General features: G+C 46.5%; 1 non-coding gene across 1 annotated transcript; it reads left to right on the forward strand.

The window, feature by feature from the left end:
- The first annotated feature begins 13,585 nt into the window (after nt 1-13,585).
- Nucleotides 13,586-13,690, forward strand: LOC144668452 (U6 spliceosomal RNA). The gene has a single exon (XR_013573501.1). It is a non-coding gene; the product is annotated as a U6 spliceosomal RNA (small nuclear RNA).
- Nucleotides 13,691-17,312: the final 3,622 nt, after the last annotated feature.

A 17,312-nucleotide genomic window follows, 5' to 3' on the forward strand; every position in this document is an offset into this window, starting at 1 on the left:
TCCCTTCCCCTTCGTATTAAACTGCCAAAGGAATAGCATAATTGTCCACCTAAGAATAAGAGCCCTTGGCAGCATGAAGCTTAGTCTAATGATCCCTTTGTGAGCATTTTCTTGGAGCTTTGGATCGCCGAGGTTTGACAGGTCTTGTACCCAGCTGGTGAGGTTAGGTAATAGGGTGGATGCACTGTCCCAGCGTGTATCTGCCTTGGTGTAGAATCACTGCAACAGATCCATTCCACCTTGGCTTTGAATTCCCCAGTTGGCCACACGAATGTTGCCTGTCAAGCCTTCTCCTGATGATATTCTGAGTTGCACTGTACATAAAGGATCATCAGCTCAGGCATTTGCTGCCCTGGTGCCTCCCAGTGATATTCTGTCACGGCCTGTCTGTCTGCCAGCAGAAACTCCAACACAAGAGAATTCTTCCTCAGGCAAGCTGACAGCAGAGACTGGTGGATGCCCTTGCCAGAAGAAGTAGGATTGAAACAGCTGCCCCCCACTGCCAACCCCCAAATCATCAAGAAAAAGGAAATAACCCTTAAGAAACAAAACAATGAGACAGGCGTGCAAATGTTTCAAACATAAATATATTAATTTTTTTTTAATTGTTGTGGGAATTGAGTATTTGCAAGATTCAAAAAGTAAAATCTAGAAAGGGAGAAACTGGAATAACTAAAGGAACCTGGACAATGTGGCATTAAACCAGGGAAATTAAAGATTAATTTTCCTTCTAAAAAAATGCAACAAATAATATTTGTCAGTAAACAACATACCTCACTAATTCCACACTGGCCTGAGCTGGTACAGCCAACATTAACATTTGTGACTTTGGTTTAACTAAGTAAAGGTAGTATCGATTTCCAACCCTAAAATAATAGCTTTCATGTAAGATGATTAATATTATTCACACCCACATGTCTGAGTGTGCTACTTGACGATTGCTGACCCTTATAACCTTGGCCTTTACAGAGGCTTGCCCTGCTCCTGCCTGTAAGTCTGTCCATGGCATGTTATTGACATAAACAGAATTTAATCTGTCTCCAGCAATGTGAGCCATACACCACGTCAGGTGATGACTCTGTGTGCCACATAACAAGCCACAAAACAATGCCAAGTGCTGTTAGAACTATCTCAGCAGCCAGAAATAAAAAAGTGAAATACCCTTCCCCCCCTTCCCAGCATGTACCTCACTGTATTTCCATTTGCCAGGATTGATTGGATTTAAATTAGATTTAATTACTCAGATATCTGACCACAAACAGTGTAAGCTAAAAATAAAGAGCAAAGAAAGCGAGAGAGTCAGGAGTGAATTAAAGATCACTGCAAAGCACATTAACAACACACCTCTCTTTGAAACTGTGCCAGTAATAATGAAACAGAGGTTTGACCCTGAATTTTAACTGCCAGCGGGTTCCCTGGGAAAACCATGCGGGCAAGTTGATAGCTCGCTCTCCACTGGCAGAATGAGGCCTTGAGGATCGCTTCTCGGCCTTTTGGCTAAGATCAAGTGTTGCAGGGGCGACACCATGGTCCTGCCAAGGCAAGGTCGGGATGGAAGGGCGATAACCAATCGCAATCCAAATCCATACCGTGGGTTACCTATCACCGTCCGAGTCACGGTGAACCACAGCGAAGGAGGATCACCTATGGATCGGGGCTTCTTCACCAGGAGGATCCTGTTGAAGGCGTGCGGCTTCCAAGCTCCGGAGATCTTCACCCTGCACGACTCCCGCAAAGGTGGTTATTTTGACGTGACGTTCAAGCAAGTGGCAGACTGCGTCCGGCTCCTGAGGGTGTTCGAGGAGAAGAGAGACCTGCCGGAGATGAAGATCCTGACGGCGGAGCCGCACTTTTCTCTGCCGTTGCAACGGGAACGTGTGGTGATGGTGCATGTGTACAACCCCTTCGTCCCTGTCGCCGACGTGGTCACCTTCCTCACCAGGTACTCCGATAAGGTGGGGAGCGGCACCGAGATTCGAGACGACTTGGGGATCTGGACAGGCAAACGCCTGTTTAAGGTCACGCTAAAGACCGACGGTAAGGGAGCCATTTTCCACCCTCCTTCCAGTTTCGCTATCGGGGGAAACCGTGGCTACCTGGTCTACGCTGGGCAACCCAAGCATTGTCGCTCATGCGGCAAGGCTGGTCATGTGGCGGCCAACTGCAGCGCCTCCCTCTGCAAGATCTGCAAACAGGAAGGGCACCAGACAAAAGACTGCAAACAGGCCAAGTGCTGCAACCTGTGTGGCGAGGCAAGTCACCTCTACAGGACCTGCCCCAAACGCTGCCGTACTTACGCACAGGCAGCCAAAGCCGACCAGGGGGAAGCAGAAGAAATGTTCCGTGTCACTCCAACCACCAAGGCCCCCAGGGAGCTCAACGGGACAAAGGAGGACACAGAGAGAGACAAGGTGGAGAAAGAGATTGAGGCAACAGAGAGCCAATCAACAGCACTACCCCCTGAACCTCCCAGTCCTCAGGACAGCGAATCAATGGAGGAGGAGGCAGCAGTGGAAAAGCAGCAGGGGGAGTGGCGGACGGTGAAGAACAAGAAAAGTAAGAGGGAGCGAAGAAGAAGCAAAGGCGTTTCCCAGAGAAGCGGCAAGAGGCGTCTCCCATCCGACACGGATGACAAGGGCAGCAGCTCTTCGGATGATGAAGTGCCAGAGCGGCACCGACAGAAGAGGCGGCAAAGCTCCAGGGCGTTGGAGGACGAGACACCCGAGCTCCAGAAAATTGGAGACAACAAGGAGACCAGCGCACCCCAACTTTGCCTGCAACCTGAGGAGGCCAGTGCACCACAGCCCCTGGAATCTGGGAGCAGTGAGGCAATCATCGCACCCCAGCTCCAGGAAGCCGGGAACAGCAACACCCCAGAGGGGGTGAGTTTTGGAGAAGCTTCTCCAGCAAAGGTCATCTCAAAACCCGCTCTCTACGTGAACCTCCAGATGCCACTGGAGCAGAACACGGCCAAGGAGATCTACCTCAGCCCATCCAAAGTGAAGGAATTTGAGCTCACTACGGGTATGAAGGAGCAGACTAAAGGTCTGGGACTCTCAGAGACAGTGGGTTTGGTAGGAGAATAAATGCTTTAAAATGGGTTTAAAGATTGTATCCATAAATGTGCGTAGCATTAAATCTACTACGCGATGTGTTGCGACCTTGGACTACCTAGCCAAGGTCAAAGCTGACCTGTTGTTTCTGCAGGAGTGTGCGATACCGCACCTCAGCTCCTACAGGCAATGGTCACGATGGTGGTCCCACGGGCCATCGATCTGGTCGGGCGGAAACGACTCTCGTTCCTCCGGCCTGGGTATTCTGCTGCGGGGAGGCAACTTCACCGTCTCCGAGGTCAAGGAGGTGGTGGGCGGGCGACTCCTCGTAGCAGACGTAATGTACAAGAACGCTCCACTCCGGTTAATTAACGTGTATGGCCCGGCACAAGGGGCTGAGCGGCTGGAGGTTTTTCAGCAGCTCCCACTGCTGCTGGCGACCTCCAGGCCGGTCATTCTGGGCGGTGACTTCAACTGCATCATCGATGCGGCTGGACGATCCGGCAGGGCCGGCAGCAGATTGGACGCTACGTCCAGATCCCTGATGGAAACAGTTAAGGATGCCAAGCTGCACGACGTCTTCAGCAACCCTGCAGACGGAGCGCAGCGTAGATACACCTGGTCGCGGCCAGACGGGTCCATTCGTTCCAGGATAGACTTCCTGTTTGTGTCCTGTGCATTCACAGTCAGATCCACCGAGGTCAAGCCGGTGTTCTTCTCTGACCACTGCCTCCTACTGGCGGACTGCCACTTGGAGAAGGACCTGAGGGTGGGCAGGGGGGCATGGAAGCTAAATGTGCAACTGCTGACCCCAGAGAACATTGAGGAGCTCAAGAGGGATTACAAAGGTTGGAGAACCGTGAAACCCCTCTTTGAGTCCCTGACACACTGGTGGGAAGCGATCAAGGGAAGCATCAAGAGGTTTTTCATCCTCAAAGGCACCCAGAAAGCTAGAAAGGAACAGAGGGAAATGTCCCGACTCCAGAAAAAGATGCAGAATCTGCTCCGGCTGCAGTCGATGGGGGTCGATGTCAAGGAGGAGCTCCAAGAGGTGAAGGGCCAGCAAGCCTCGCACTTTGCCTCGGAGGCCTCCAAGATCATCTTCCGTTCCAGAGTCCGCTCCGTGGAGCAGGATGAGACGTGCTCACGTTTCTTCTTCCAAAAGGTACACAGAGAGCGCTCTGTGATCAGCAGCCTGAAGGAAGAAGACGGCTCAGTAAAGTCATCACGGTCCGACATTCTGAGGATCAGCAAATCCTTTTATGCCGGATTGTATGACGTGAAGCCCACGGACAGCACGGCCTCCCAGTCCTTCCTGTCCTCTATCACGGAGGTCTTAGACCACAGTACGCGGGAGAGCCTGGACAAACCGCTAACTCCTGATGAACTGACTAAGGCCCTCGAGTCCTTCGAGAAGAGTAAAACCCCCGGAAGCGACGGCTTGCCGGCGGAGTTGTATTCGGCTCTGTGGGACTTGATCGGCCCAGACCTGCTAGGAGTGTACGAGAGTATGCTCCTGGCCGGTAGTATGTCAGAATCCATGAGGAAAGGCATCATCACCCTCATCTACAAGCACAAGGGGGAAAGGGAGGAAATTAGAAATTGGCGACCCATTTCACTGTTGAATGTGGACTATAAGATTCTGTCCAAGGTCATCGCCAACCGGGTCAAATCCGCTCTGGAATTGGTGATTCACCCTGACCAGACCTGCTCTGTGCCAGGCAGGAAGATCTCTGACAGCCTGGCGCTGCTCAGGGATACGATTGCCTATGTACAGGACAGGGGTGTGGATACCTGCCTCATCAGCTTGGATCAGGAGAAGGCCTTTGACAGAATATCGCACACCTACATGGGGGATGTGCTCTCCAAAATGGGGTTTGGGGAGGGAATTCGAAATTGGATCCAACTGCTCTACACTAACATCAGTAGCGCAGTCTCAATCAATGGGTGGGAAACAGATAGCTTTCCGATTAAATCTGGAGTCAGGCAGGGCTGTCCTCTCTCGCCTGTCCTTTTCGTGTGTTGCATAGAACCCTTTGCCGAGTCCATCAGGAAGGATCCGGGCATAAGAGGAGTGACGATCCCAGGCAGTGGAGGCACTCAGGTAAAAGCCTCCCTGTACATGGACGACGTCGCCGTCTTCTGCTCGGATCCGCTGTCGGTGCGCAGACTGATGCACATCTGCGACCAGTTCAAACTGGCCTCGGGAGCCAAGGTAAATCGTGGGAAGAGCGAGGCCATGTTCTTTGGGAACTGGGCTGACCGATCCTTTGTCCCATTCACTGTCAGGGCTGACGGCCTGAAGGTGCTGGGGATATGGTTCGGAGGGACCGGGGCATGCGTTAGAAACTGGAAGGAGCGAGTGGCTATGGTGAAAAGGAAACTGGGCATGTGGGAGCGACGCTCCCTCTCCATTGCGGGTAAGAACCTGGTCATCAGGTGTGAGGTACTCTCGCTGTTGCTGTACGTGGCGCAGGTCTGGCCCATTCCAGACTCCTGCGTGACGGCGATCACTCGAGCCATCTTCCGCTTTATCTGGAGGTCGAAAATGGATCGTGTCTGCAGGGACGCGATGTACAAGCCTCTAGATAAAGGGGGAAAAAACGTGCCCAACATCGCCCTCATACTGATGGCCACCTTTGTGTGCGGCTGCATCAAGCGGTGCGTAGACCCTCAGTACGCAAACACCAAGTGTCACTACGTGCTGAGGTTCTACCTGTCCCCGGTGTTGCGAAGGATGGGTCTGGCCACGCTGCCGCGGAACGCTCCAAATAGTTGGACCGTGCCGTACCACCTGTCCCTGGTGGAAAAATTTATGCAGAAAAACACCTTTGACCACAAGTCCATCAGGCAGTGGTCAGCACGTAACGTCCTAGAGGTCCTGAGGGAAAAGGAGAGGGTGGACCCTGTGGGATGGTTCCCCGAGCAGACTGTCAAAGTCATTTGGCAGAATGCCTCATCGCCAGAACTTTCCAACAAGCACCAAGACGTAGCTTGGCTGGTGGTGAGAAAGGCCCTCCCCGTCAGATCCTTCCTACACGCCAGGAGGCTCACCCCCTCTGCACTTTGCCCTCGAGGTGGCTGTGGTGGGGAAGAGACCGTTGTTCACCTCCTTGTGGATTGTGCCTTTGCAAAGAAAGTCTGGAGAGAGATGCAGTGGTTGCTGTCGAGGTTCATCCCGAGCAGTTCTGTGACACAGGACTCTGTGCTCTACGGGCTGTTCCCAGGGACACACACCGAGACAAACATCAACTGCAGCTGGAGGATCATCAACTCGGTGAAAGACGCGCTTTGGTCTGCCCGAAACTTGTTGGTCTTCCAGCACAAAGAGCTGTCCCCGACCGATTGTTGCGGACTGGCACAATCCAAAGTCCAGGACTACGTGCTGAGGGACGCACTAAAGCTTGGGGCAGCTGCCGCAAAGGCGCAATGGGGAAGGGTCGCTGTCTAAGACCTTTCTACCACAGCGCACCGAGAGACTGGGAACTGTTTAGAGCCCCTCAGGCTGTACAGATCAAAATGAAAGGCTGTAACTGACTGTAATATTGTTTGTACTGATGCACCTGGTGATACATTTTGTAAAAGTTTAACCTGGATTGTACCCTTGTAATGTTGTTTTTGAAATGGTTTGGAATGTGATTGAAGATATTTTATGAATAAAGTATATTTTTACAAAAAAAAAAAGAATGAGGCCTTGAGGATTTCAGTGGCTGAGCCTCATGTAAGTCCCATTCCGGAAGGGAAAGCGATGCAAATTAGCACGGCCTGGAGTCTGCACCCACCCCCCCCACCCCCACCCGACAGCAGGAAAGTGGCAGAATGGACTGCCAGGCCATCCCACTATCGGGGCCTGTGGGTGGCTGGGCTAAGATTGCAAGAGGAGAAGGTGAGGCTTTCCATTTGGGGCCTGGATTTGGACTTCTGCTGCTCGAGGTCCCACAAGGAAAGTAAAAGAGAATGTAGAACCTACCCCTCTTGGTCTCCATCCGACCTCAATCCACTTTGTCATTGGGTTTGATTCTAGCTTCGGGCACCTAATAAAAATGGCAGTTGTTGTCTCGATGATGTTATTGGGACCTGACATGCATGTATAAAATGAGGACCCTCTCTCCAGCTTTGGGTGGTTGTCCTTCCCCCTTTCTCAGCTGAGCAAATTAAAGCTTGGATTGGCTGGTTCCCAGGGGCTTCAGGGCCTCTGGTAAGTAACTCAGCCAATTTTAACTGCCAACCTGTCCAAGCATGAAGGCTTAAAATCACCCTGTTTCGTATTAACACCAGAAATTTTTATATTCTTATCATGTTCACCGCTAATGTGCATTATTTTATGCTGAAAAATAGTTCTAAGTTTAACAATGGCGGATGCAGTGTGGGGACCGATGATCGACGCAAAAGGAAGAGGAAATTAGGGATCAAGTGACTTGTGCCATTAACTACACTATCGTATATTTTCCTGGGGTTTTTACTCTGCTCCACAGTTGCCCCTGGTGAAATCAGTTAGTAGCTAATTATCATAGCTCCGCCCCCAATGAAATCAATGGCAATTGGGATTTTCCTGTTAAACCAGTTTTGACTCTGCTGCCACTTAGACTAAGACATAATGGTGCTGGTGGCCCAGCAGCATTGTGATTTATTGACTTTATAATGCATTCACTGATTGCTTTTAAACAAACCGCTAAATGTGCTTGCTGACCGGGACTAGTTCTTACTGATCAGTTACAGGAGGTGTTTCACGCCCATGGGGAGCCTGAACCTTTGCATTCATTAATAATGCAAAGTCAATGAGAAACTTGTTCCTGGCAACAACATTAACGGTTGAGTTGTTGAACATGAGGCTTTTGTGGCTTACTTACATTTGAATTTAAACCCGAATTGAAGGATCTCCATCCTTTCCCCATCCTAACAGGTTGGAAAAATAATGGAGCTGCTGGCCTAGCAGTGGTGTAATTTATTGATCAGTGTCAATTTTGGTCCACTAACCCTTCTGTGTAGCACCTTGATTCATTTTACTGTGCTAAAGGCACTGCCCAAATACAAGTTGCTGTTGTTGTTTTAGCTAACATTATCAATAGATTCCCAGAGTGGCTCAATATTACTGACTATGTTTCCAAACATTTGCGCCACACAAGTGCTAGTCCATGTCCATATGCAGCTAGTCCGAGACAGCATTAAGGCTTGGGCTGTTAAGTGGCAAGAAACACTCACGCCACACAAGTGCCAGGCAATTACCATCTCCAACAAGAGAGAATTTAACCATCTCCCCTTGACATTCATTGGAATCACCATTACTGAATCCCTCATTAACAACATCCTGGGGGTTACCACTGACCAAACTGAACTGAACCAGCTATGTAAATGTGGCTACAAGAGCAAGCCAGCAGCTGGAAATTCTGAGATAAATAACAGTCCTCCTGACTCCTCGAAGCCTGTCCACCATCTACAAGGCACAAGTCAGGAGTGTGATGGAATCCTCTCCACTTGTCTGGATGAGTGCAGCTCCAACACTCAAGAAGCTCAAGACCATCCAGGACAATGCAGCTCTTTTGATTGGCACCCCATCCGACAACTTAAATATTCAGTCCCTCCACCACCGATGCACTGCAGCAACTCACCAAGGTTCCTTTGACAGTACCTTCCAAACCTGTGACCTCTACCTCCTAGAAGGGCAGCTGATGCATGGGAACACCATTATCTACAAGTTCCCCTCCAAGCCACTCACCATCCTGACTTGGGAATGTATTGCTGTTCCTTCACTGTCACTGGGTCAAAATCCTGGAACTCCTTCCTTAGCAGCACTGTGGATGTTTTTTTTAATTTATTGATGGGACATGGGCATTGCTGGCTAGGCTAGTATTTATTGCCCATCCCTAATTGTCCTTATTCAGGGGGCGTTTAAGCGTCAACCACATAGCTGTGAGCCTGAAGTCACGTGGACCAGGTAACAATGGAAAATTTCCTTCCCTAAAGGACATTAGGGAACCAGGTGCATTTTTCCAGACAATTGGCAATAGTTTTGTGGTCATCATCAGACTTTTAATTCCAGGTTTTTATTGAATTCAAATTTCACCATCTGTTGTGGTGGGATTTGAACCCAGGTTCCAGAGCATTACCCTGGATCTCCGGAACACTAGTCCAGTGACAATACCACTATGGCACTGCCTCCCCTACACCACATGGACTTCAGCGATTCAAGAAGACAGCTCACCACCACCTCCTCCAGTGCAAGGGCAACAAATGCTGGCCTTGCCCATGATGCCCACATTTAAATTATAAAACTTTAATTCTAAAAAATACTAAGGCCAGGGTTTTATGGCCCTGCCACGGCACGTCTCTCCCCACCAACCCCTCCCGGCAGAGGTGACGTGTCATTTAAATCTCCATTCTGTTCGGTGGGACTGTAATATCCTGTCGGACAGGAGGGGCTGTAAAATCCTCGCCTAAGACTGAACAATGAACTGGTTCCAAGAGATGGTGTAAATGAGTGCTTTAGTACGTGTTGATTGATTGGTTGTAGCAAATCAATGTAATAGCTTCTTAAATTGGGGAAGAAATCAGTTTGGGTAAATGGTAGCTAATGCACCTGAGAATTTGAGGTGTTGGTATGCAGGATCCTGCAAATGAGAAAGATCTAGCAACTGAACCACTAACCAGGAGGATCCACTCACTGAGAAAGTAACCAGGAGGATCCACTAACCGGGAAGACCCGCTCCTCGATCCACTAGCCAGGAGGATCGACTCACTGATCCACTAACTAAGAGAATCCACTCACTGAGAAAGTACCCAGGAGGATCCTCTAACCAGGAAGATCCACTCACTGATCCACTAACCAGGAGGATCCACTCACTGAGTCACTAACTGCGAAGGATCCATTCACCGAGCCACTGACCTAACAGGATCCGCTGGCACTCTTTATTTACAATTTTGTATGGGAATGTAGTTTATATTAGAATCTAGTTTACAATGGGATGGTGCCTAATGCTGCATATCTGCTGAGCTCCGTACTCTAATTTCCACAATAGTGAAGGAATTACTCTGTTAGATGTAGGATCATTATGTGTCGCTTCTGACAGGCCACTCTGGCCCCTTTGGTGTATATTAATTAGAAACACAGGAAAATATGGAATAGATTATTTAATGCGACAGTGAGGTCAGTGCACTGGATGGCGAATATTATGGTGTGCTTCCCCAGCCTTGCCATCTAGGCCGTTACTGTAATGCAGCAGGAATACACCTTTAAACAACAAAAGACACAGGCTTCATGGGCGTGCACTTGGTAAAACCATTTTTCATTTGTTTACAAAATAGTAAGAGACAGCTACATCAATACTGAGGGGTAAAGAGAGAGAGGGAGGGAGAGTGAAAGGTGAGGGAAGAGAGAAGGTCAGATAAAAGTGATGTTCCAGGGTCAAGCTGAAATGCATCATTGCTTCACTTGAAGATGAAATTTTTGTGAGAGAACTAATGCCTATCCCTTTCCCGACCTGCTCCCTCTCAAAAAAGACATTTCCTAGACAATTTTACATGTTAACAGTGCCCCTTTAATATTATGCAGCTCCTGGAACATCATTTCCTGTGACTTCACATCTCCTCTGTTGCTGAGTATGCTATGTATGCTATCTCTCACTCTCAATATGCAATGTATAGTTTGCTAGTCCTTCTAGCTAAGATTCCCATTTTTGCCCAACTAGACAGGAGGTAGAATGCAAGTGGGATCATAGTTTTGAACCCTGATCTTTAGTTTTCTGCTTGTGAAAATTAGCTCAAAAAAGTCAACCAGTGACAAACTTTACAATGAGGAGCTGAGCAGCAAAATATGGAGGCCTAATTTACATTTGTCACATTTTTGACCAGCCCACTTAAACATAGGACTGTTCAAAACCTGATAAGTGCCAAGCAAATGCTGTTTGATAATAGCTTTAAATGTAACCATATCCGCCCTATGTGCTGAGAGAGAGAGGGAAACAATATTATTATAGTTGCTAATTTAATTTACTTTGTTATATTAATGTATCACACATTAACTCTGGAGTGTCCGCTGAGTCTCTATACCCTCTCAAAACTCAGTTTTACTGCAGCTGCTGGCATAAGATTGAGTCTGTACTGCTGGCACATTCCAAAGCATGAGCCTTAGAGTCTTGACTGTACCTAACCTGACCTCGTGATGCTTAGTAGCATCATCAAATGCCTACTGCAGAGCTGAAGTGTTGTGGGAGTATAGCAGCCCTAATGAGTCACACCTCCAGCTGACAAAATGTGGCAGTTCAACATCTGAATCTCTGAAATGAATCGAGGTATAAAAGGATTGAGTCCGCTGAAGATGATTGCTTGATGTGCTGTGAATTTTAACCATTCATTACAGCGTTTTTGAATATTAAAAAAAAGCTTAAATAGAATTTGGCAAGCGTTCGCGCAGCAAATGTTTGCTGGGGTCTCTGAGAGAATTCAATACTGAATGATTTAATTTAGGCCTGTATTTGAACATGCAAGTGTTTCTGCAGGCTGCAGTGAATTGTAATATCCATGTTCAAAGGGGACTGACTCTGTTAGGCAAATCAAAATGATCAGGCATTGATTTAGCCAGCTGGGACCTTATTAATGCTTGTCAGGCACTTAGTTAGACACCTGTGATGTTATTATAAAAGCCATGGGGCCTTCTTTGAAGTTGATATACATATTTGAGAGGCACTTAAAGGACTGATTAAGAACAATGACAATGTTGCAGTATCAGAACACAACATTATTGCTGTTTTTGTAAATCTATCTGTCACTCCAACATACTGGACTCTGATCACTTTTCAGCTCCAGGGTGTCTTTTATGACAAAACTTTGGTTTAATAGCTATCTTGTGATCATGGCAACAGCAACATTAATTGAGCGATTATTAGGGAGGGCTGGAAATAAACTGACAAGAGAAATGACTGACGTTGGGACGGTTTATACCATTCGCTGTTATTTGCATCTGACCAGAATATCGGCAAAAATGGGCCTGTACTCATTGGAGTTTGGAAGAATGAGAACAGCCTTATTGAAACATTTAAGATTCTTAGAGGGCTTGACAGGGTAGATGCTGAGAGGTTGTTTCCCCTTGCAGGAGAGTCTAGGACCAGAGGGCATAATCTTAGAGTAAGGGGTCGCCCATTTAAGACAGAGATGAGGAGGAATTTCTTCTCTCAGAGGGTAGTCAACCTGTGGAATTCTTTACCGCAGAGGGCTATAGAGGCTAGTTCATTAAGTATGTTCAAGGCTGAGATAGACAGACTTTTAATCAGTAAGGGAATCAAGGGTTATGGGAAAAAGGCAGGAAAGTGGAGTTGAAAATGATCAGATCAGCCATGATCTCATTGAATGGCGGAGTGGACTCGATGGGCCGAATGGCCTACTTCTGCTCCTACGCCTTATTGTCTAAAATGAAATTGTAAAGTCATGCTTAAGAAATGCATAGAATCACCAAACAGTTTCGTACTCATGATATGATCTGAATTAATACATATTTTCAATATACATTTTGATGTAAATATGTCACTGAAGTTGACATGGTTAGATAATGTTTATGGCTTCTAAACACCAGAATTACTCTTGAACATAATCTTGGTTCTGATGTCCCTCTTAAATCTTCTTGTGGTGTTTGATCACCATTATATTTGTTAAATTTCAGGGTCCTTTGATCAGGCGAATTTAAGGAAACAAGTTATGTTTAGGGGATGTGTTTTAAAGCAGCGTGTATTTGCACAGGTTTTAAAAATGGCACTAAAAAGAAAGGTAGTTAAAATACTAATGGATGTTGCTTTGAAGTTGTTTCTTCAAATACTGTAAACAAGAAGCCTGTCTCAGCAATTGGTAAATATCTCACACCCACAGTATTGGGAGCTTTACTTCAGGATCCTCAGCCAGGTTTGCTTTGTACAGACCTTTCCTTCAAGTTACAAACATAGATACATAGCCAGGTTTTCAAAGAGAAACTGTAAGGCTGTGCTTTGGCCAGAATCAGAAGGCTAAATACAATATTATAATGAGAAGTTATTTTAAGTCAAGGAAGGTGGCTTGCTAATGCAGGGAACCATAGCATACTCACCATTTTATATTATCAGACAAGACAAGTTATATTGATCGAAGTAAGTGAATCCAAGAATAACCTATTTCTCTACCCGGTCATTTATTGTCTGCGAAGTAAAGCAGTTTCATAATTCATATTAGGTCTCAGCTTATGGAGAGTTTTCTTGGTCCTTCTTCAAAAGGACTGGTGAAGCCTATGAGGAGCCGAATTTTCAAAGTGGATTGGGAACCTGACACCCAAATGAATTCCAGGTCATGATCCTGTGCCTGAGCTGTGGTTATTTTTAAATGTAAATGGGCTGATTGGGCAGGAGGTGAGCTCAGAAACCAATTAGAGGCACCGAGCACCTCCAGGGGTGGGAGCTGCCTGCCTGGTTCCAGCAGCAAAGGCAGATTTCAGCCATTTTGAGGGAGTGCTGTCTTGCTGAGGGGAGCAGGCAGCTCAGGAAAGGGCCAGAAGCATGAAGATGACACAAAATGAAGCTCGCTTCGGCAGCACATAAACTAAGATTGGAACGATACAGAGAAGATTAGCCTGGCCCCTGCGCAAGGATGACACACAAATTCGTGAAGCGTTCCAGATTTTTAGGTTATGGGGAGAATGGAGTTGAGAAACTTATCAGCCATGATTGAATGGCAGAGCAGACTCGATGGGCCGAATGGCCTAATTTCTGCTCCTATGTCTTATGATCATAGACACCAAGTCGAGGTACAGTGCTTGACCCAGGGCTAGATAACCCCTCAAATTTCACAAAAAAAAAACAGGTGGAAACAAACGTTTGTTTGCCCCGACCGCTGCGCACAAATGTGCAGCAGACAGTTTAGCCCCATCTGGAAAAAAGATTGAAAATCCCATTCTGTTCCAGACAGATCCCACGACAAGCTCTTGAAGGAGCTTCAGGAGTTGTTAATGGGTGGTGAGCGGGTTTCCCATTCCCTGTCCTTGCAATCTTTGGAGCTTGCAAACTGTTTCAGAGACAACTGGATCCAGTGACTCCCTAGGGGAATGCAATTTTCAAATGATGCCCACACTGGTTCCACCAACAATTGAAAATCCAGCCAAAGATGTGGAAAACCCAAGATATTCAGTTCACACGTTAAGAAGGCCGCATTTTATATCCCTTGTGTTACCCTATTATGTACATAGAAATGGACAATGTGAGTCAACTCCAGGACATCAAGGGCATGTGATCCATTTACTGGACCAACTGACATCACTGACTTACAAAGGGTTCAATAGCAGACCTGAATTTGTAATAACACTGAAAGATTTAGTTTGCGCGACAATTTTAAATTGAGGATATCAGTTTGCTTCCATGCCACTAAGCTCTGGAGTTTACAGATGTTATTTGTGGTCACTTTCTTGGATACTTTTGAAAAAGAACTTGCTTTATTTGCATACCACAAGTCACTCTATGTGCATTCACGCCCAGATGAATTATATCATGTAGGGCAGAGAAGTACGTTTGGCTGGGAGATATGGGCAGATGGCTGATATGTACTGCTGATTTGTACAACGGCATTGTCTGCATTTCTACGTGACAATTTACCACCAGCAGTAACAAGCCCGTCAATGGGATGGTGGATGAAATTATGCTAATTTACCACCTTAATGACCGCTAATGAGCCACTTAACCTTTGTTAATGATGTGGCTTCAAGCACTCAGGCATTAATGTGCAGAAAATAGCATCTAAACTTACCAGAATGCCACATTTCACAAAGAATAGCACATAAAAGCCCCAAAAATTGAGAGAAGAAATGACAGTTCGGATTCGCCCAGCAAAAATGTCAGCAACTTCTGGGCTTTGGAATCGCTGAACCAAGATAGCACAAAAATGAACAGAAGCTGTCATTTTGCCAGGGATATGGTGGAATATATTACCAGCTGAATGACCTTAAAAGGTTACCACATAATAAAGTATCAAAAAGCAAGATGGTAATGTACACAACAAAAGCAAGTTGACTGCCTTTGATCAGAGAATGAGAATAACATTTAACACCAGGAAGACAGGTACAACATTGATTACTCCTTCCATATGAACAAAAGAACTTGTGAATTAGGAGCAGGAGTAGGCCATTCAGCCCCTCAAGCCTGCTCTGCTATTCAATAAGATCATGGCTGATCATTCCATTCATTGGTAGATCTTTCTGACTGGCTCTATTTGATTTGCCGTGGTATTTCATCACTGGTTGTTTCTCCACTCATTTTCCTCATGTGTAGTTTGTGTCTCACTTGCCTGTTCAGTCGTGTTTTGTTGTGATTTTATGAATGTAAAGTTTGAGCCTATCAATTACCAGAAATAAATTCCCTCAGCTGTGTAAGCACATGAACAACTTTTTTAAAAAAAATTCTCAATGTTAACAAAAAAGGCAGCTGCCCTAACCAGTCATTAAAAAGTTACAAATTTGAAATTTGGCATTGTTTAGCAAGCCATTGAATACAGTAACTTAATCATTTTCTCAGCAAGATTAATTCTAAGAGTTGAAAATTGCAGGGAAGGACAGTAAACAGACACATGGCTACTTTGATAGACATAAATTACATAGATATATAAACCCTCATACCTACTTTGCTTTCCTTGACAAAAGCTTGCTCACATAGGCCAGAGTCTTCTACCTTTAGGCTCTGAGCATGACCCGGGACATTTTCAGGTCCCAATCTGCTCTGCCTGTCAAGGTGGCTGCCTGTGAGATCTCCCTGGAAACAGCCAATTAAGAAGTCCGCCCAGTTAAGTGCCATTGGCGGGCCCCTGAGACTGCAGGCCCAGTGGGAGGGCCCGCAGCCTTGGAAGGACGGCACTCCCACTGGCAGAGGCAGGCACTGCCATTGTCATGGGGTGGGGGGAGGTGCGTGAGGGTGCCTCCATCTTGAAGCCCCATCTGAAGAGGTTTGTACTTAAATAAAATAAACGGTGGTTTCATCTGTGGGGCCATCCCTGTGGAGGAGAAGCCGCCTTCAGACACCTACTGGGCTCGGCCCTCAGTGGAGTGCCCACCCACTACCAAGAAGACCCCAGCGGCGCCCCCCCAATCAGCCCACAAACAGACAGCTGTTTATACAAATTGCCTGTTCCCATCACTGTCGAGCAGGTAACCTCTGCAGGTGCGGACACACCTCTAGGAAGATTGCCCAGAGGCAGGAGCGTGTCGGGCTGCTGACTCAATGCATTTTCCTCAGAAGTTCCACCCAGCCCTGCCTTGAAACTTTCTAGAAATGGTTTGACCAGCAAGACCCGAAGATGGTTCCTGCCTTTAGCGTCTGTGATTCTTAACATCAGCAGAAAGGAATTCTTAAAAACAGAAAGAGGTGGCCTGTTCCGCAAATGGTGAGCCTTAGATTATTCATAACAATTTCTAAAATGTGCATCAGATAGACGTAGTTTATTTCAAATAAGTCCGGAAGTTCATGATTTATGCTGTTTTGAGGTTCTCAGTAGAAAAGACAAGTTTGCTGCAGAGTATTTCAGACTTTTATATCACTGCATAGCAAAGGGTAGGGTTTCGAAAAAGCAAATACTGGCAGATGCTGTCAATGTTCATTTGACTTGAAAGTGCACACTGAGCCAAAAAGAAGAGGGGAAGTGTTTACTGTGACTGACATGTACAAGAGCTAAAATAAAGTACCAAAGTGTCTACAGAACAAAATGGTTCGGGAAGCCCAACTCAATAATTTATGAAATAAAAACTGACAATGCTGGAAATACTCGGCAATTGTGGCAGCGCCTTTGGAGAGAGAATCAGAGTTAACACCTCAGGTTGATGATCTCAGATTTCCACAGAAAATTGTTTTTGTTCAATGGTTGAAGCCCCAGCCAAATACTGGGCGTTGAGCCTCAGGCACACTATACAAGAAGGGCCTTTCTGAGAAAACATTTTCCAGGTATTTACGGTACAGGCAATTCCGAGTGCAAATGAGCTTTTTATGCTGATTTTTGAAATGACTTTCTCATGGTGTAAATGTTGTGTTTAACTTTACATTATAAACTGGAGGAACCTACAACGTGGCACTTAAACCAACTTCATTTTTTGTTGCTCTTACATGCCCAGGTTTAAGTAAGGAAAAACAGGATGGATTTTAATGGAGTGCATATGGTAGTGGCTTCAGTGTTTTTGCACTTTGGACAAGCGATCAAATCTAAGGGAAGAATCCAGCAGTTCACATGTACGAGGTAATGAAGGAGGGGAAGCAGCAACAAGAGAAAAGGCAA

This window comes from Cetorhinus maximus, chromosome 26, assembly GCF_964194155.1.
Source record: "Cetorhinus maximus chromosome 26, sCetMax3.hap1.1, whole genome shotgun sequence".
NCBI lineage: Eukaryota > Metazoa > Chordata > Chondrichthyes > Lamniformes > Cetorhinidae > Cetorhinus > Cetorhinus maximus.